Below are 21521 nucleotides of genomic sequence, written 5' to 3'. Positions count from 1 at the left end.
AACATAGGGTGATACAAGAAGAAAATTGCTACATTTTACAAATATATTACTCTCAATAATTAATTGCCAAACTACGAAAATACGTTAAAGAGCCGGCAGATTTATGAAATAAAAATAAAAATGCAAGCAAGGAAAATTTCACGTTATTAAACCGATAATTGACATGACCATACTCTGCGGGTAGATCCAAGTCGCATCCGACGGCATGCATCAATTTTATGTTGTTACGGTATTCACGTTACATGCAATTTTAGATAAATATGACAGTATAATGTAATAACGTTTACAAACTTACCAGTGCATCAGGTAATCATAGAAAGTACTGAAACAAAAAACAACACGTGTGTGAGAACTCGCACGATGACGCACACTTATTTAAATTTGTTTTGAGGGATAGTGAACCTGTATAATTTTAACACACAATATTCCCGGCATATCCTGCCAAGGACAGTCGTTAATTACACAAAACAATCTACATGTCTGTTGTCATTAGGTGCCGTTAGAAATACTCATTTTTAATCAATAATAAAACGTAATGTAATCGGAATGAATGAAAGAATGATGCCGAGCAGCGTGCAGGTAAGAACAGACTGAAGTGGTCGAACGTTCGTAGCATGAGAGGCAAAAAAAAATTGCGCACGTTTATAGCGAGATAAAAACTTGTTTATACACAAACCCCGATATGCGTGTAGAATTGAAATAGCACATGTTTGAAGTGCACTAAAATAAAATAAAATATAATAATTCATTACATCAGTTGTTAATTTCAGCATTCGGTTCGCGCGTTATACTAACGAAACTACGAGTACCTACTATTGCGTATATGCGTATACACACACCTATCATTATAACTCACGTTACGGAATTTTCTCGCACTATATTTCCATACAGGGAAATAAAGAATTAAATTCCGCATCTGGGAAAATTATTCGGAATATATGAAAGAATCATTGAAATCGCACGAACGGTTCGCGAGATACAGCTAAATTTCCACCGCGTGTTTCGAAAATTCATGAAAATAGTAAAAGTTTCAGAGTGATTTTAAGGCACTTCCTGCGTGATTTTAGGGGCGACATGGCCGCATCTTATAAATTGTCTCTCGCGCTATGCAAATTTGAAAGAATCATTGAAAACGCGTGAACGGTTGGCGAGATACAGCCAAATTTCCACCGCGTGTTTCGAAAATTCATGAAAATAGTAAAAGTTTCAGAGCGATTTTAAGGCACTTCCAGCGTGATTTTAGGGGGCGACATGGCTGCATCTTATAAATTGACTCTCGCGCTATGCATATTTGAAAGAATCATTGAAATCGCACGAACGGTTCGCGAGATACAGCTAAATTTCCACCGCGTGTTTCAAAAATTCATGAAAATAGTAAAAGTTTCAGAGCGATTTTAAGGCACTTCCAGCGTGATTTTAGGGGGCGACATGGCTGCATCTAATAAATTGACTCTCGCGCTATGCAAATTTGGAAGAATCATTGAAAACGCGTGAACGGTTGGAGAGATACAGCCAAATTTCCACCGCGTGTTTCGAAAATTCATGAAAATAGTAAAAGTATCAGCGCGATTTTAAGACACTTCCAGCGTGATTTTAGGGGGCGACATGGCCGCATTTTATAAATTGACTCTCGCGCTATGCAAATTTGAAAGAATCATTGAAAACGCGTGAACGGTTGGCGAGATAAGCCAAATTTCCACCGCGTGTTTCGAAAATTAATGAAAATAGTAAAAGGAAGGGGTGCACAAGTCATAAGACACAGCCATTGCCTTTAACATTTCTTTATTAACAAACTAAATACAATATAACTTTAGAATTTGCAATTTCAATACCTACAAAACACGTGACGTCATTTTAAAACATGTTTATCGTCTGCATAGCGGCCATATGTATGGCTATCAAATTACAAAATATAACACTAGAAAATAGCAAATTGCGCCCTGTTTATGCATATCATCAGTGGAAAATTATATACAGGGCGTTATCAAAAGAAAATCTTCAATAAAAAAAGAAAATCACCCCAAAACAATAAAGATTGTCAATTTTTGGCTGGGCATAAAGGAAAATTTACATGCAGAGTGTTGTCACAAGAAAATCTTCACTTGAAAAAGAAAATCGCCCCAAAACAATATAATTATGCTAATTTTTCGCAGAGCATTAAGAAAAATTTATATACAGAGTGATACAAAATCAAAATTGAATGTTTTATTACCTGTTTTCTTGTTTACCTAGGGCAAGGCTGGCCAATGGATTTTCCTGGAGGGCCAATTTTTTTAGAATGCGGCAGCACCGGGCCACAGACTATGGCCATTCATACATAAAATATTATACATATACAAAAGTTCCAACTTTGGTTTGTGCGGCGGGCAAATTCAGATGTCCTGGCGGGCCACCTCGTGGCCCGCGGGCCTGGGATTGGCCAGCCCTGACCTAGGGGAAGTGATAAGTACGTGAATAAAAACATAATAAATAATACAATTGCTAATAATTATAAATGTATTAAACACATTTTAAAGAAATATAAAATTCAGATCTCTTAAACACACAAATTTGCACAGACAGAATTATGAATACAAAAGCAAAAAGAAGGCACGAAAAAGTCCCGAATGAGAGCGAATGGGCAGCCGACGGAACGCGACAATATTCCAATACTTGTATTACAAAGGTTAATATATATGCAACTATGTGACGACTATGCTATGTATTAAAGTGTTAACTAATTTTTCTGATGGTTTTTCCTTATAAAGTTGGTAATTGTAATAGAATATAGTTTTTATGTTACATACTTTTTTACGTTTTTGCAGATGAAATATTCCATACGATGCACAAATGATGTTTATTCAAATTAATAATTAAATGAATACACGGAACAAGCCTGATTATTTCTTAGCCGATGGAAGATATCCGACGGCCGACGGAAAACACGTGGTGCGTACGTTGTAAAACCGTGAAATTCTTGGTTCTACTCGCAATAACTCATTAACTATAGGCCGCACTTGTCTGTTAATTCTAAATCTGATATTTGGTAACTGATTATAATTCAACTACCGACTTAAAACCACAAGAAACGCGATAAGTCGCCATGAAGACCGCTGCGCAAGTAAACGCGTGCACACTACGCCGCAGCGCACGAACGACTAAGTAAGAAATGGAACAAACACTGCTGAGCACATCGGATGCGCTGCAAGGCAATAAAAACAAGTTGTTTGTGCAATAACACCGATAAGAGCCAAGAGTGCAAACTACGAATATAAACTATTCATGTTGTGGATACAGTTCAATACAATGGAAATATTTTATATTCTGAACGTACCCTCTTATTCACATACCAATGTATCCTACAATCCGGAATTGAATGCAGTCTATATGAAAAGGCAGTTTAGGAGAAAATCGCAATTGAAAAATCTGGGAACAACAAGGCAAATCTCTTATCTTAGCTCCTTTAGCAACTATTTTTGAACTTTTACTTCACGTAATTAATATATTTCATTATCCTGTTCTATAAAGAATTTTTGGAAGTTTTATAATCTTCAATCACGTGACGAGGGTGACCGTAAAAGTGACTTCCATTCAGGGCATCGTACGAGGGTAGCGGTTGAAGTGACTCGTGTTCAGGGCACCGTATGAGTGTAGCGCAACGAGTACTATGGCGCACACACACAAATTTCAATATAATGCGGGTTACGGAATTTTCTCGCAATAAATTTCAATACAGAGAAACGCAGAATTAAATTCTGCATCGGGGAAAATTATTCCGAACTTATTGTGACACCGTATTCGCGTGATATACAAAAAAGAGACTACAATTCCTAGCGCAACGAGTACTACGGCGCACACACACAACTTTCAATATAACTCGCGGTAAGGTATTATCTCGCAATAAATACAAATACAGGATGATACAGAATTAAATTCCACATCAGAGAAAATTATTCTGAACTAACTACTACTAGAGCAAGAGCCCGTGACGGCCGGACTTTCGTCATTTTAGGAAAGATGAAATTTTGTCAATGTGTTTCTCCAACGCAGATAAGAACGATCCCCAATTATAAAACCTGGATCGTGGTTCCTTTAGCAGTTAACAGCCAACAAAGATGAACAAATGATGACCTATGTTTCGTTATTTTAGCAAACTCTATTTTTGCATATTTTGTTCGTAACATTATTTTAATATGAGCTGCTAATCATTGCCAGTCACCTGGTATGGTTCCAACCCTAGCCAGACACCCATAAACTATAATATTTTTTAACTTTTTTTCTTACGTTATATTAGGAAAGCTGAATTTGATACACTTTATGCAGAGAGCTATGAAACTGTGTTTTCTTTCGCGCCAGACAGTTTGGTCGGTTCTATCATCCTGCCAGACGCATTGAAAGTGTATAGGTAATTGCAATATAACATGTGGCCTTGTTGTGTGTACTTGCTACAATTAAATTTAAAATCCTAGTGTGGCGCTGTTTTTTGTGTACATTACATGTTCAGAAAAGGAGTCATTTTATTATACAAATAAAAAAGAATATGCAAATAAAAAACCTTCGGTTCCACTGCAGTCCCAAGTCTCATTCTGGAAAAATCCATGGATTTTGATGCTAGGACCAAATCTTCAATAGTTCTCGTAAGCAATTAAACCTAAAAGTACAGTATTAAAATACAATTGGCTATTCCAGGAATAAAATTTTGTATTACTTACATTTTCAAGTAAATCTGGCAGAACCCCGAGAACACGATGAAACGCATCCTAAAGATGTTTTTTTGTTAAGGCTTTTCAAATTTTCTTTAGAATCCTCTTCCATGTAGCCGTTTTCTTAGACCCTGTAACTTAAATAACAAAGTAAACTTAGTTTAATCTGAAAGTACTAAACTTTGTTTAGAGAATTTCCCAATCGTTTATTATCTGCCATTCGTTGGATTCTTGCGCTTTTAGTTAGGAAGATATTCCGATCAAAAAATGTCGATTAAAATTATCATGCACCCAATTCTTTGATTGCCATCTTTTTTAGTTTAGAAGATATTCACTGTCTTCAAATCGCGTGCACGGTTTACGAGGTACAGCCAAATTTTCACCGAGAGTTTCAAAACGTCATTGAAATCGTAAAAGTTTGAGGAAGATTTTAAAGCGCATCTTATAAAATGATTTTCGCACTATACAAATTTGAAAAAATCATTCAAATCGCGTAAACGGTTCGCGAGATACAGCCAAACTTCCTCAGAGTGTTTCAAAAATTTATTGAAATCGTAAAAGTTTGAAGACGATTTTGAAGCACTTCCGGCACGACTTCGGGGGGTTGCAAGGGCGCATCAGATAAAGTGACTTTCGCACTATACAAATTTGAAAAAATCATTCAAATCACGTAAACGGTTCGCGAGATACAGCCAAATTTCCACCGAGTGTTTCACAATTTCATTGAAATCGTAAAAGTTTGAGGACGATTTTGAGGCACTTCTGGCGTGTTTTCGGGAGATTGTATCGGCGCATCTTATAAAATGGCTCTCGCACTATACAAATTTGAAAGAATTATTCAAATCACGTAAACGGTTCGCGAGATACAGCCAAATTTCCACCGAGTGTTTCACAATTTCATTGAAATCGTAAAAGTTTGAGGACGATTTTGAGGCACTTCTGGCGTGTTTTCGGGAGATTGTATCGGCGCATCTTATAAAATGGCTCTCGCACTATACAAATTTGAAAGAATTATTCAAATCGCGTAAATGGTTCGCGAGATACAGCCACATTTCCCTCGAGTGTTTCAAAAATTCATTAAAATTGCAAAAGTTTGAGGACGATTTTTGTGCACTTCCGGCGTGATTTCGGCAGATTACATGAGCGCATCTTATAAAATGACTCTCGCACTATACAAATTTGAAAAAGTTATTCAAATCGCCTGAACGGTTCGCGAGATACAGCCAAATTTCCAGCAAGTGTTTCATAATTTCATTGAAATCGTAAAAGTTTGAGGACGATTTTGAGGCACTTCCGACTTAATTTCCGGAGGTTGCAAGGGCGCATCTTATAAAATGACTCTCGCACTATGCAAATTTGAAAGAATCATCCAAATAGCGTGAACGGTTCGCGAGCTACAGCCAAATTTTCACCGAGTATTCCAAAAATTCATTGAAATTGTAAAAGTTTGAGGACCATTTCAAGGCACTTCCAGCGTGATTTCGGGAGATTGCATCAGCGCATCTTATAAAATGACTCTCGCACTATACAAATTGGAAAAAATTATTCAAATCGCGTGAACGGTTCGCGAGATACAGCCAAATTTCCATTGAGTATTTCACAATTTCATTGAGATCGTAAAAGTTTGAGGACAATTTTGAGGCACTTCCGGCGTAATCTCCGGAGGTTGTAAGGGCGCATCTTATAAAATGACACTCGCACTATGCAAATTTGAAAGAATCATCCAAATCACGTGAACGGTTCGCGAGATATAACCAAATTTTTACCGAGTGTTTCAAAAATTTATTGAAATTGTAAAAGTTTGAGGGCGATTTTAAGGCGCTTCCGGCGTGATTTCGGGAGATTGCATCGGCGCATCTTATAAAGTGACTCTCGCACTATACAAATTTGAAAGAATTATTCAAATCGCGTAAACGGTTCGCGAGATACAGCCAAATTTCCATCGAGTGTTTCACAATTTCATTGAAATCGCAAAAGTTTGAGGACGATTTTAAAGCACTTCCGGCGTGATTTCGGGAGATTGCATCAGCGCATCTTATAAAATGACTCTCGCGCTATGCAAATTTGAAAGAATCATTCAAATCCCGTGATTGGTTTGTGAGATACAGGCAAACTGCCACCGAGTGTTTTAAAACTTCATTGAAATCGTAAAAGTTTGAGGACGATTTTGAGAAACTTCCAGCGTGGTTTCTGGAGGATGCAAGGGCGCATCTTATAAAATGACTCTTGCTCTATGCATATTTGAAAGAATCATTCAAATGGCATAAACGATTCCCAAGATACAGCCAAATTTCCACCGCGTGTTTCGAAAATTAATGAAAATAGTAAAAGTTTCAGCGCGATTTTAAGGCACTTCCAGCGTGATTTTAGGGGGCGACATGGCCGCATCTTATAAATTGACTCTCGCGCTATGCAAATTTGAAAGAATCATTGAAATCGCACGAACGGTTCGCGAGATACAGCTAAATTTCCACCGCGTCTTCCGAAAATTCATGAAAATAGTAAAAGTTTCAGAGCGATTTTAAGGCACTTCCAGCGTGATTTTAGAGGGCGACAAGGTCGCATCGTATAAATTGACTCTCGCGCTATGCATATTTGAAAGAATCATTGAAATCGCACGAACGGTTCGCGAGATACAGCTAAATTTCCACCGCGTGTTTCGAAAATTCATGAAAATAGTAAAAGTTTCAGAGCGATTTTAAGGCACTTCCAGCGTGATTTTAGGGGGCGACATGGCTGCATCTTATAAATTGACTCTCGCGCTATGCATATTTGAAAGAATCATTGAAATCGCACGAACGCTTCGCGAGATACAGCTAAATTTCCACCGCGTGTTTCGAAAATTCATGAAAATAGTAAAAGTTTCAGAGCGATTTTAAGGCACTTCCAGCGTGATTTTAGGGGGCGACATGGCTGCATCTAATAAATTGACTCTCGCGCTATGCAAATTTGGAAGAATCATTGAAAACGCGTGAACGGTTGGAGAGATACAGCCAAATTTCCACCGCGTGTTTCGAAAATTCATGAAAATAGTAAAAGTTTCAGCGCGATTTTAAGACACTTCCAGCGTGATTTTAGGGGGCGACATGGCCGCATCTTATAAATTGACTCTCGCGCTATGCAAATTTGAAAGAATCATTGAAAACGCGTGAACGGTTGGCGAGATATAGGTAAACTTCCACCGCGTGTTTTGAAAATTCATGAAAATAGTGAAAGTTTCAGAAAGATTTTAAGGCACTTCCAGCGTGATTTTAGGGGGCGACAAGATCGCATCGTATAAACTGACTCTCGCGCTATGTAAATTTGAAAGAATCAAGGAAAACGCGTGAACGGTTGGCGAGATACAGCCAAATTTCCACCGCGTGTTTCGAAAATTCATGAAAATAGTAAGTTTCAGAGCGATTTTAAGGCACTTCCAGCGTGATTTTAGGGGGTGACAAGGTTGCATCGTATAAATTGACTCTCGCACTATACTAATTTGAAAGAATCATTCAAATCGCGTGAACGGTTCGCGAGACACAGCCAAATTTCCACCGCGTGTTTCAAAAATTCATCAAAATAGTCAAATCTTCAGAGCGATTTTAAGGCACTTCTAGCCGTGATTATTCTTATTATTATAATTAATTATAAAATAATTATTCTTAAAAAGACATTTTGATAATTTATAACAAAACAACATTTAAAAAAAACAGGATTGCATGGAGACTATAAACATTTTCTTCAACAACTTCAACTTGAACATGCAAGTAGAAAACTTCACATTACATTTTTGGTAGCGAAGACACTGCGGGTTTTCCATTCAAAGTTATGGAAATTAGTAAGTCCACCAAGCAATAGTATATTTAAAAGTCCATACGTGTGCACTCCACTGAACTAGAAAATTGCGGAGTTTTAGTTATATTTAATTTACAAGTAAGCGCGATTAAAATCGCAAACTCCTTGGCATTCAATCAATGATCCAAACAAACCTTACTGTCATGCTGACAGATTTAGTAGAAATAAGCATGACCTAGCGTCATCTTGGAATGATTTAGAAAACCAAGGAGCACGCTTACAGCATGGTATGTACGTTACGAACGGTAACTTGTTTGTGATGTGAGTACCTGAGTAAACTTACGAAGCTGCTGTAGCATTGAAATAGAGTGAGTAGCTTTTTTATTCTTTCCAAGATGGCGCTGGCATGTATGCATTTAACATAATTAAAGCTTCATCATATGATAATCAAACTATAATTATTATTTCAATCCGGAAATCCATGAAATAAAGACCCAAAACTAGATGTTTCATTTTCAAGATAAAACTTTATCATTCTTATCATAAATTGAAAGTAATTAGAAAATCAATGACTTTAACTTTGGAAAATGTAGAAATCCTTTATTAACTATCTACGAAAGAAAAATAATTAAATCACTTACCAAACAATGAACACCAACACAAAAAAAGTAGTACGAATAATTTACACACGAATAGTTTACGATTAAGCAGCATTGCGGGATCAAAAAAAAAACCTCCTATATGTCTTTCTACAGTGATAGAACATTTAGACGAACATATAGATATAGGTAGAATATTTATATTCCATAAAAATGCTTTAAACGTTTTAGAAACATGCAGAATTAATTTGTATGCAATGAAAACGTAATTGAATCGAAATTGCACGCCAGTTTTTCGTGGCGGATGATGATCGATGCTCGCCGATAAACACGTCGATATGACATAATTTAAAATAGACGTGAAGTAATAGACGCGCTAATGACGGGTCATTTCTAAAGTTAGTTTTTCCCGGACGAAAATCGTCATCATTTGCATGCGCGGCGCGCAGATTTCGACGACGCATCCGCAAAACACATATTACCTCCGGGCGAGGCTCGTAATAATGCATAATATTACCGTTTCCAATTCCATCGCGCAGAGAGACGACCAGACCCAGGCTATGGACCATTAAATGGTTTCGCCAGCGAGGAGGAATTTGATACCCGCCAGCGATCGACAATTACATTTTTCAACAAGGAAGTTATTTACTTACTGTGTGCGCCGTCGACTGCAGTCCGCTTTTGCTTTGTTTTGCTTCGGTTGGGGCGCCTCGATGCAGATGGATTGCTCTCATTTGGGATTAATTACACGTCCTTGCTTCCTTTCACTGCGTACAGTTGCGGATAATTGACTTTTACTGCAACAACAACAACACAAAAACTATTTTCGGATTATCCAACATTACATTAAATAATACATTGATTTATTGGCATATTATGATAAATATGCTAATTAATGACAACAGCTTAAGTGTTGTAGCGGTTAACCTTGAAGAATTCATTTAGTTTGTTGGCACCTAAAGTGACAATAAATATGATTTTATCAAATCTTCGACATGTCAAAAAAATGCTAGAGATGTGCGCCATCTTTTGAACTTAAAAGAATAATTATAGCATTCAATTACGTGGTGTGGTATTTTATGGCGTTTAATTCAATGTCAAGTTTATGACATCCACGCTACCTCCTATATCAAACACACTTTATGCAAGTATAATACATTACACGTTTCATGTTGTAATGATAATCATCATTTTCCACGTTTCAAGCGTCATTTATTACTTCCTTGCCAAGTTGTGCACCGTATAAAGTTTATAATGGGCAAAAATCTAAGGTTAATGTCATCCGTCATCTACACAATAACACTAAGTAACAATTCCACAACTAATTAAAAACGTGATGTCATCGACGCCGCTCAAAATCCAAAACAAAAATCAAAAAATCTAGGTAAGTGTAGCACCTGCGTTAATAATTAAGCAAGTATTCAAAAGACGCTGCAGCAGCGGCATGAGAGATGTCTCTAACAGTGCGTGAACGATTCGCGCAAATTTAAAAGCGCTAATCGCCGCATTCGAATTAAAAGCGCACGGACGCCATCTGCGTTGTGTGATCGCATTTTTGTGCGCGCCGCAAACAACATTGTAACACGCGCGCGCGCGCGCATGTAACTGCAGTTGTTAATAATCGCAGCAAATTATAGAGACCGAGTGCGCGATTCGACGCTCATCATGCATTTCATGCTCACAGGAGGAAAATATCATCCACAACAAGCGACGTGCACAAGAAATACCGGGGCGCAGCAAGCAGTCACTTCATGAATATGGAATTTCTTCTTAATGCGAAAGATTAAAATTGCAGATCGCGCGCGAGCGCTAGTGTATTGACCACACAACAACGCGCGCAGCGCCATCTAGTCATGTAGTTCAAAATGTGCACAACTTGCATACATTGTCTTACGCCTCTATGGAGAGGTTATAAAAACGATCACGAGCAGAGTACGAGTGACATTAACGTCTTCCGTTATCTTGCTGGAGTACTCTGATCGTGTAGTCGTGCTCGTAGTGCGCAACCAACACACACATTCACATGCAAACACATAGTTGCGGTTTATGTCGTCCTTTCCGCAGTAGCAAAAACCTGTAACGTTATATCGAATATTAATTAAGCTCCTGGCTAATAACTTCGGCGGCGGAAAAGCGAACACGAGAAAACACTTGAAAATGCCTACGTATTAATTTATGCAATGCGCAAGCATACAATGTGTCTGCGCGGTCAATTGGTACTGTCGCAATGTAGATGATGTAGCTGATGCAGATGCGCTGGTTGTGAATGTCAATGGCTTCGATAAATCGTGCTTATTGACCGTGCACAGCAAACATCTGTGCTTGCAAATGGGCTTCAACTTTAAAAAGCGATCAGCAAAGCAAATATACAGGATATTTCATATTTCACATGTTTTTCTTAAAGAAACAAAAACAGATGGCGCTGTTGGAAAAGAATCATGACACACAAAATGTGTTTTAAGTTATTTGTCGCAAAGAGACTCATTCGCATGTGTACGTGTGTAGTGAGATAAAGTTGTGCGCTTCTTAAGGCCAAGAGAGCGAGTCCATCCGTCCGTTCGCCGAAGATTCGCGCGTTCGAGCGCACCGGGCTCTCGCGTCCTTGAATGTCCTTGGAGCGCACTGAACTTCTCTCTTGTCTTACGTACCACTCGGCGTATTCTTTTTGCTGCCTCTATCGTTATTATTACTAGTATTTTGTTTGTGTTTTATCTCGGCGCTCTCTTCGCGCGTAACGCTGTGTCCATCCGTGCGCGCCCGTCGTCGCGGTCGTTTTTCCAAACGGTTGCACCCACGGCCCCAGAGTGTTGTGCAGTTGTGGGTATTCACTGCCGAGATTTATCGAAAATCGCTCGATAATCTAATATTTGCTGGGAATTGGAATCGCATCGCATGAGAAAATGTGCTGATTGGTAAAAACGCATCGACATCGCATCCACGTCCATCCACTTCTTCGACTATCGTTCGACGAGATGGATTGATTTCAAATCTGCTTTTCACGTTGATTAATTATACACGCTCGGATTCGCTCGCAGACTTTTCTTTATTTATATTCTACAATCGATGCGTAATGAGAAAATTAATTTCTGCGCATCGCAGAAATTTTCGAATCAACTTGTGGCTGCACTTTATATCGAAAATTAAGTCGTGTGTAACCTGTAACTTAATCCGATTGCAAGAAATATGCCCGGTAAAGTTTTTTAATCGCTCGGTGCGCTCGCGCTCGTCTCGTGCGTAATCAATCGAAAATAAAAGCATCACACATCGCAGTTAGTTTTCCACTTTATTTAACGATTCGAAACGGAATCCGCGCGTCGGCCGGTGTGTCCTTTTTGCCAATCAAGAGAGCGATGAGGTTGCGTGGCGCAAGGAATGCGCGCGCGCGCGAACGCCATCAACCAGGAAGTCGTATAATCCCCCGTCTCGTCCACCAAGATATTAATATCGTAATTTATGTAATCATAACACCTACGTTTTATCGTCACGCTCAAACGACCAACAACCCAACTATTCGCACTTCATCATGGGCGCAAGCTGCGAGTTTAAGACTATTAGATAATTGGCAGGATAGTAAAATATTCCAGATGACACCATTTGCATACAGGAGAGACAACAACGGCGCACATACGCAATTAAAATTCAATGCGGGATGATGTTGGAAAAAAGCAAGACTTCTTGCACGTCAAGCAAATTGCTCGCGCGCCAGGTCAGCGACGGTTTGAGTTTCCACTTCATTAACAAAGCGTTCACCCACGCGAACCCGAACGTCGCGTCATTATCACCCGTGCGCGATGATTGTTCACTTAAACTTCCATTTTCGTTCCATCATTATTCGTAATGCAATGCAATCATCGAGTGCGTGCACACTTTTAAATATAATACCAACATCAAATCAGCAATGACAAAACGATCAAAACATTTATTTCGTCTTTGGTATTTCCTCAATAAGTCGTAAATAAATTCCAGCTCTAATGACATCTCGATTTGGATGCAAATTTATTTAAAGCCCTGTATATGGGCTTACAACAAATCCACGATGCGCGCGCAGCAATTTTTCTGTCTATTTGATTGCATCTTTTTTGTACTCCCCTATATACAATATGTTTATAATGTTTGTTATCATTGAAATCAATGAAATTAATTTGTGGGTTTCAAGTCGTAACTTTTTAAGACCTCTGCACGCGTTTTCTAACGGCTTAACGACTTCATTAAAACATATGAATACTTTTTATACCCATTTGGACCTTTTATGGCTTTCCAACAACTCAATACGCATCAATATGAAGCCTGCTGCGTTATAAGAATCAGTTCGAATCTAAGATCTCGAAATATGCACCAGTTACGTGCACACATCGAGTATATTTACACATATTTATTTATATCTAATGCGCTGTAACAACCCGGCGCACACAAGAGATGTGAGATTAGAAGACGAAGACGACTGTGGCACACAGTGGCATTATCGATTTGAATGAGGTGATGCGCTGTCGAGAAGTGCGCTTTAATTGAGTCATTACTACACTACGCCGGGGCGCTCGAGAGCTTTTTCGAATAATTGCTGCCTGAAAACTATACACTCACGGTAATCCACGTGGAATTTGTAACAATTTATGTTATTATAAACTACGTACAAATCAACAGCCACAATTGAAAATACAGTTATTCAATAAAGTTGTTTTTCTCAGCATTAAATAAAATATTCACAAATTGTCATTTTGATTTTGACCTTCTAACGCCCAAAATTTACGACGATAATTATGTACCTACTTCACTAGTGTATTATCCGGTTTTACGATTAATTTACATCGCCTTTGTTCGACTCGTTTACATGCCACTTAAAATTCAAATATCTGCATGTGTTTTTTGCAAATATGCAACATCCGTTGTTCTCTAAAACAAAAGAGATCGTCCTTGTCGTGGAGGCATGCATGCAATTGCCGACACGCCGATTTGGATAATTTTTGCATGTTGTAAAAGCCGGCGTGTTACGACATAATAAACATCAGATGCTAAAATCATCGCGCCGCCATCTTGGTGTCTATACGAGTGTGATTTTGCATTCCGCGTCCGCACCACCATGCGAAAAGATCGTAATTTATGCAGCCAACTAATAAAAATATAATCATGGCCGCCGTCGCGATGCCCACACGCGACATTCTAGACTTGTTGAATTGTCTGCAAAACCCAAGAACTCTAATCGCAGCATTAACTGACCATGAATCACACACTTAAATTTAAATGGCGACGAATTCTAAATTAGGCAACTCATTAAACACGCAAAATGTTTAATAGGTTGCTTGTATCTGCAAAAGCATGACGTAACGCAATAAAATAATCAGCATGAAAGTGAAATAGGCGCAAAATGGCACATATTAATCATTCGATGCGATCTGTTATTATTAGAGAGATACACCAAACGAATGTCAAATAGTGTTTGCATGGCGGCTGCTTGCATTTTGCATACCTTTGTGCGGTGTTGGCTTGTTTGCGCACGCCATAAATTACGCATTGTGTATAATACTCTCTTGGGCATTGCGTATCATTCCGCGAAACGAATCCCCGCGATATTTTATCTCCGCTTTGTGGCATTTTCTGCTCACCTACACTTTTTCGCGTGCGGCGCCCACAACGCTTTTTTGTGCACGTCACGAATAAAGAAACTTGCATTCAGCAAGCTACGTACACACACACACCACGCGTAAATTATTAGTCAGCGCAGAAAAAATTAAGAACATCTGGTTAATTCACATTAGTTGCAAGTCGTATGTGGTATGCGGTTGACATGAGCTTTACGAGTTTGAATTGAAGATGTGGCAGGAAATTTACGGACTGTAGCGGGCGTTTTCGCCGCGCAAAATGTTATCTCGACGCGATTTTTCCCATGTCCTTAGCATTTTGTTGTTTAAAACATCGTCGCCTATTGTCTCGCTGCGCCATAAAGCATTTTATGCGTGTTCGCAACAATGCGCACCGCGTAATTCCGAAGGACCAACAGCGCTGATGACAAGGATAAACCCATGATAGTTGGCTAGGATTTAACGCAATCCTATTGTTTGCGTTATCATTTCACTTTCAGTATGTTATTTTCGCATTGTATTGTGATATGTTACACTAAATGTTACAAAATCAATGCAAAAAATCACTCGGTATATATTTTAACTTACCATATGGTTTAAAATATTTAAAATTACATGAGATTCTATCGAGCAGAAACAAAAGAAGGAAATAAATCAATGAATTTCGTTTCTTTTCGAAATCTGGTGCAATCTGTAGAGTGTAATTTATGTTGCGCGGCAAAGAAAGTAAAAGTATGTTGTGGCCCACGTTGTTTGTGCCAAAAACGCGAACAGGATTCGAAGTTTTGGACTTTTGCTTGTGGGCGCAATATTTTGCAAAAGTTCAAACCCGTCAAGGTCGACGCAATAACATCAGAAATTTTATTTTATTCATTAAGCAAATGTAAGCATCGAGAACTAAACGCGAAAATGAAAAGAATTCAATGTGTGACTGATGACTGTGGGTGTAAAACAAAAGAATAAAATCTGACGAAATAATTTTCCGCCATAATTGTACCTCGGCGCATAATAACCTGAAAGTGTGTGGAGTATTTCTGTACGTGACACATATCTTTTGTCTTGACGCTTCATTGTCTCCGGCCAAACAATAAATTTATTTTAAATGACAAAAAGCCGCGTTTGAAAGTGCGTCTTTTTTTTTCTCCGAGTCGTTCGCTCGTTTGAATGCAAACTTTTATAGGAACGCGAATGGGATAATAAATGAAAAAAACTCATTAAACGTGTGCGCGTGGTGTAGACGCGCTGGGCACTCGAATTTAGCGCACATTAAGGCGCTCGCGCATCGTATAAACATTAAGGCATTAAATGAGCGAAGGGATTATACGTGCACGCCGCCGAGAGTGTGCAAGCCGCGCATTAAGAGACCAACCAACAATGGCATGTTGGCGAACATCTTCAGTGAGCGCGCCACCTCGATATCAAGATGCGGCCGGGACATTTTATGAGCGCACTCGATCTCGCGCCCGGCGTACACATGTACCACGCCGGCGTGCGCGCCGTCAAACCCGCGAAGAATCTCTTTGTTTGTGGATTATTCCACGTGTGTTCAAAAACTTGCCAAGTAGCACCAAGTCAACTTTTCGCTTCCAGCTTTTTTCAGAATAAAACCACACTGACATAACCTTTAAGGATATTTTTTTATACTTTAAAAACAAAGAAAAAAATTAAAAGTTTCCAAACCAGGCTCATATTTTGCGCCCACTTATTTAATGGCGCATTGAAATAAACTTTACGACCACAATAAACCAAACCAAACAAAAATATTAAAAATATTATTACCATTGTCCAAGTGTAATAATGAACAAATCAGTCAATGAAGATATGGATGGACAACACCGTTGTGTGTTAATATCTCTGCTCGGAAAACAAGCACAGTTATCGCAGTTATGTACGAATGCGAAAGACAATGACATTGCATGCATTCGTACGCATTTGTCATCGACGCAGGATAATTAAACCGAAACGACGCGTCACGTCTCAAAGACGAATTTCCATCTTTAGACTCGTTTCGGTGCCTCGCGATGATGCATAGAGAGACAACAAACCGACCGCGCGTCGGCAGAAGAGAAAGGATTAACAGTAAACGCAAGTTTTCTAGCGGCGCGCTCAAACTCGATCAATAGCCGAACGTTAATTGAACGAGTTCGATGCCGTTTTGCGCGACGTGCTAATATCGGCCGCGGACAATGTTTTACGATGCACACGCAACGCAAGGACCGATGATAGTCCTTAGACACCATTGTTGCGTGCACGGCCATCATTATCTGCACAATCATTATTGTTAATCATTAATCATGTGCAATAATAACACAAGCGAATCTATTTTCTAATACTCGCATTATTCAACAGGCAAAAATACTATACTTTATTCACTCAAAAATAAAAATTAAAATTTGAAGTGTTAAACTTACCAGAAGTTACACCGATTGATAAATAATTATTTAAATTGACTATAAACCTGTTAAATTCCACTTCATTCAAGTTTTTATCACAAAGAACAACGCGTATCGAACTAGTAAACAAGTCTATCGACTCCGTGAAATGTTGTGATCTCACATGGACATAAAATCACGCACTACCACTAACAGAGAATTGTGCATCAAAACAAAACAAGAATTTACATGTTTCATGCCAATTTTACTACAAATAAGTGCATACTAGCGCCATCTATCGTCAAAATAAGGAGTTATATATAGTTAACTCACACGTACATGACTTTTCCCATTAAATTCAACGTGCGCACACTACCACCATCAAACATACTTCCTAAAGGTACATATAATATAAGTACAGCTGCGTGTGAGTACTGAAGAAGTTTCATTTCAATAAAAATAAACATGCACCCATTATCTAAAGATCCAAGTAGGTACTAGTTGTTAATAACGCCTACTTTTTTCCAAATCAATTTCGTGTAATTATTATCCATTGAAGTTGAGTATCAAACTCCAACTCTCGTACGAGATGAGATGTTGCCGAGTCGTAAAACGATGGCGTGCACCGCATGCACGAGATTACACCATATTATACACGATTATTATACTCCTAGGCGACTATATCGCATTGTGCGTTATAAAGAGTGCGGATGTTAATCGCTTCCAATCTTCAATCATAAAAGCAAGCGCGCAGCTAAAACACGAGATGCTTCAAAATGTCATTTTATTCACGTCCAGATCACATAGATCATAATACCATCATCAATATATCGCCGTCAAGTTGACTAGATGCGATCGAATTTTTCATTGTGCACGCGATTTGTTCGCAAGAAACAATGTCGGCGCGCGCGCGCGACCGCGTACACACGTGCGATGATAATGACGCTATCATTCACGTCACTCTATATACGAGCGCAACGTTACTTCCTTATTACGGGAAAATTTATAAAATCTGATAGGCGCGCAGGCCGCCCATTCGAGATCGGGATCCCGGTCGTGAAGTGTGTTTTATCTAAATTAGCGCGAGCGCAATGGTGTTTTCGCAATACGGTATTTAGTTAAGTAACAATATTATCAGCGACAATAAATTGGGATATTCATTTGATAGATAACAGCCTGCCGGTTTCCTGGAACAACAAATCAATGTCACGAATCAATTACCTACTTGTAGGTTTAAAACAGTTCGAATGATGATTATTAATTATTTTTTAAATTAAAATTTCCGCGCACCATTAAATTCAATTCTTCGCGCCGTAAAAACCCCAGATGATGCGTATTAGAAGTATTACTCGGAATGAGATATGGTTGAGAAGGCAGAGCGCGCGCAATGTCAAGGATCACCGCAGAAAATATCGCCGCCTCGCAATAAAACGCATCGGTCGCACGGCAAATCGCGCATGGCAGCGACGAGATTAACGCTGAAATAAATTACCCGAGATACTGGACATTAGCATATACGTCTACGATTCGCGCAGCGGCGGCGATAATAAAATGCCGCCGCTCTTTTCTCTTTCCGCCAATACTTTTAATATCGGCGCATGGCATCGAAGCGATTCCTATTTGATTTTATTCTTTTCCGATCGCGTCCGCTGCTGGATTATGTTATATATCTCTGGCTTCTTTTTGTGTCAACTCGATATTTTATAATTGTACCTTCAATAATGATTATAATCGTAATTACAGTCGCAATTTATCAAAAAAAAAAAAATTTTTTATTTTTCAAATTCACAGAAAATCGTGCACTATTGGTGTTAATATTAATAAATCATGAATGTAACATCCAGTAATTGTGCTTTATAAAGAAGTTATCAAGGATTTGTTAACATGAGTGATTACGCGGGAATAATTTAGATTGATTCCGATTTAAGTATACTTTGCGTTCGTACTGCGGTACGTTTTAGTGGAATATAATTTTTATAGCGCGCCGAGCGTAGTAATAATGATCACGTCGTTGTTCTGCTGCTTCTTGGAACCGAATATTTGTCTTTATTTATTATAACATTATTACACCGCAGATGATTCTCTTCGTCTCGTTTGTCGGACGACCCATATCAATGTCAGGCGCCGCGCGGGCCGCTCTCGTTTCGCTATTATTTGTGTTCGAAACTTTTATGACCCGGCTTCCATCACTCACGCGTCTTCGGCATCGGCGGCGCGTCGCGAGACGAGAATCGCTTTTCGCGAAAAAATGATTAATCGCCTCACGCGCTTAGGCCGCAGATGACGGTTTAATCATTGGATCGAACATTTTTATAAATGATCGCCGCAACAATAAAAATATTCGGAAAAGTTGCTCGTTTAACTTTTCTATTTTAAGGCACAGTCACAGAGTCACAGTCGCCTTACTTAAACCCGGCCGCAGCGATAAAAACCTGCGCGCACATTATATAGTTTTTTAATTCGAGTGTATGTGAGAAGAAGGCTGGTGATCATCTCTGCGCTCTCGGGTATGTACTTGGATAAGTATAAGTACACTCTGGTTTGTTTGCCGGTTTGCGGGATTATTTCGGTCTCGGCGCGTCCTTGCCGACTGACCAAGGCCGCGCACCATCATTAAAACCGATCCGAATGCGCGCGCGATTGGTCGCGTTTTGATAGCCTTCTTTTCCGTACAACCAACAACTCTTTGTACTTTGTAATAATTTAATTTTTTAATTCACAGGGTATACAGACGAAAAATATTTCTGGAAATATCGTATGACAGCGATAATTATGTCAGACAGTAAATGTTTCATCATGTTTGCGGTTTCGTGGTGGGTAAACACTCAACCACCACACAAATCAACAAAAAAGAAAGCATTCAAATATTGACATACTCTTGAAAATGCATAATTAGTTATAAATAACGATGTGAAATACATGAGCGCATTATCTAAAAATAATCATTATGCAATTCAGTAAAAATTAGAAAATTGATTATCCTGAGGATAAAAAATCTAAAAAATTAATTATGTTATTATTTTGAAACTTTCATCACATGCCTGCATAATCTAAACCCATGGCTAATCAATTTCGTTCCAGAAAAACACATTTGCATCAAATTTATTGAAAATCATATTAAGTAGTTACACATAACTTAAAGTTATGACGATGAAGTTATTTAATATATAGAAATATTTTTACGCCGCAAAGCCGCATTTATCCAAAGTGCACATAAAATAGCTGCCGTGACCAATCATGCGCAATCAAAAATATGTTTAAACTAAATGTTTATCTCTCGCTGCGTGCGCCGTTTCGCGCACCGCACACCGCAATGTACAGGCATACTAGTAACGTTATTGCCATTCGGATCATCGCCGAGATAAATTGCATTATTTGCTGTTTCCAGCGGAAAGCAGCTGCAACAGCAGCAGCATCTCTCGCGCGGTGCATCTCTGCACTCTTGCACTAATGACAGTAATGACGTCATAAGGAGCTTTATTATACGAATACACCGTTTTCATGAGTTTCTAACAGTATCTCGCCGGCATATATCATTGTCACTTACGAGACGCAAACAAATTGACACAAAGAGCTACTACTGCTGCTACTTGTGTGTCTGTGTGTGCGGGAAATATGATGATAGACTATCACATATCGCTATATCTACAATTCGCGGTGGTCTTTTACGATACGCACTCGCCTCAAAAAGTCAGCGAGGTAGCTGGGAGTATAAAATTAATTTAATAATCATCATCATCATTGAACTTTTAGCAATATCGCGGTAAATTGGTTTATTTTCATACGCCACACGAGGCGCGCATTAATTACATCATTATTATAACAGTTTTGATACTAATCTGCGCATTACTCATCGCGCATTTGAACATTTCTCATTTCGCAGTGACAGCGGCGAAACGCATAAGGAAACATTGCGGTGAATAAGCGCAAAACATTAATATCGCCATCAACCAACATCCAACAATGTCCAAAAACATCTCCGAAGCTTCGGAGAGAGCTTAAATTTCCACCGGTTAATTAACTCTAAACAAATTGTATGGGCGAAAAACCAACTGCTAATTGATAATTAAACTTTACACCTTGGCATAGATAGTTTATGCCGGTAATACGTGCGTAGGAATTGATTTTAGCTCCTCTTTTTTTCATTGAATGGCGAGGTTTTTATAAGGATACTTAATTCTTGCGCTGCATTCGCATGCGCAGTAAATCATCCCGATAGCAATTTTCGAATTTCTGACATGTTTACGAGCACGATGCGGCGGCGTTTGCCATCGACAATAAATACTATTTGCCGGCATTAATTAGAGGCGTAACAAACCATCATTAACAAGACTAAACAAACTAAAATTTAAAAAAATTTAAAAACCGCAAATTTTCCATTGTCAAATCAGCAAAACAAGTTGTTATGCAACCGTGACAAAAATAGAAGTAATGAAAAGATTATTGCAAGACGACAACGCGCATAAAATTAAACTCGGTTTAATTAGCAGCGTATAAACAACAGATATGAGCATGCGC

General features: G+C 38.8%; 1 long non-coding RNA gene across 2 annotated transcripts in view; it reads right to left on the bottom strand.

Annotated features, from left to right (window-relative positions):
* Positions 1–2271: 2271 nt before the first annotated feature.
* The window catches only part of LOC135803547 (uncharacterized), a 34653-nt gene continuing 15403 nt past the window's right edge, over positions 2272–21521 (bottom strand). The window contains exons 4-7 of one of the 2 annotated variants that reach the window (XR_010550835.1): positions 9709–9852; positions 4692–4819; positions 4535–4630; positions 2272–2430 (exon numbers count right to left, since the gene is read on the bottom strand). This is a non-coding gene — a long non-coding RNA (uncharacterized lncRNA). Of the gene's footprint in view, positions 2431–4476; positions 4631–4691; positions 4820–9708; positions 9853–21521 lie in introns of those variants that run through there. The other variant, XR_010550834.1, reaches the window with a different exon arrangement.

The sequence above is a fragment of the Atheta coriaria genome, unplaced genomic scaffold (genome assembly GCF_025399875.1).
Source record: "Atheta coriaria isolate IRGN ID8LTWV9N9 unplaced genomic scaffold, Caltech_Dcor_3.1 hic_scaffold_3_pilon, whole genome shotgun sequence".
NCBI lineage: Eukaryota > Metazoa > Arthropoda > Insecta > Coleoptera > Staphylinidae > Dalotia > Dalotia coriaria.
Note: the sequence above shows the minus strand (reverse complement) of the source record. Positions and strands in the feature narration are given on the sequence as shown.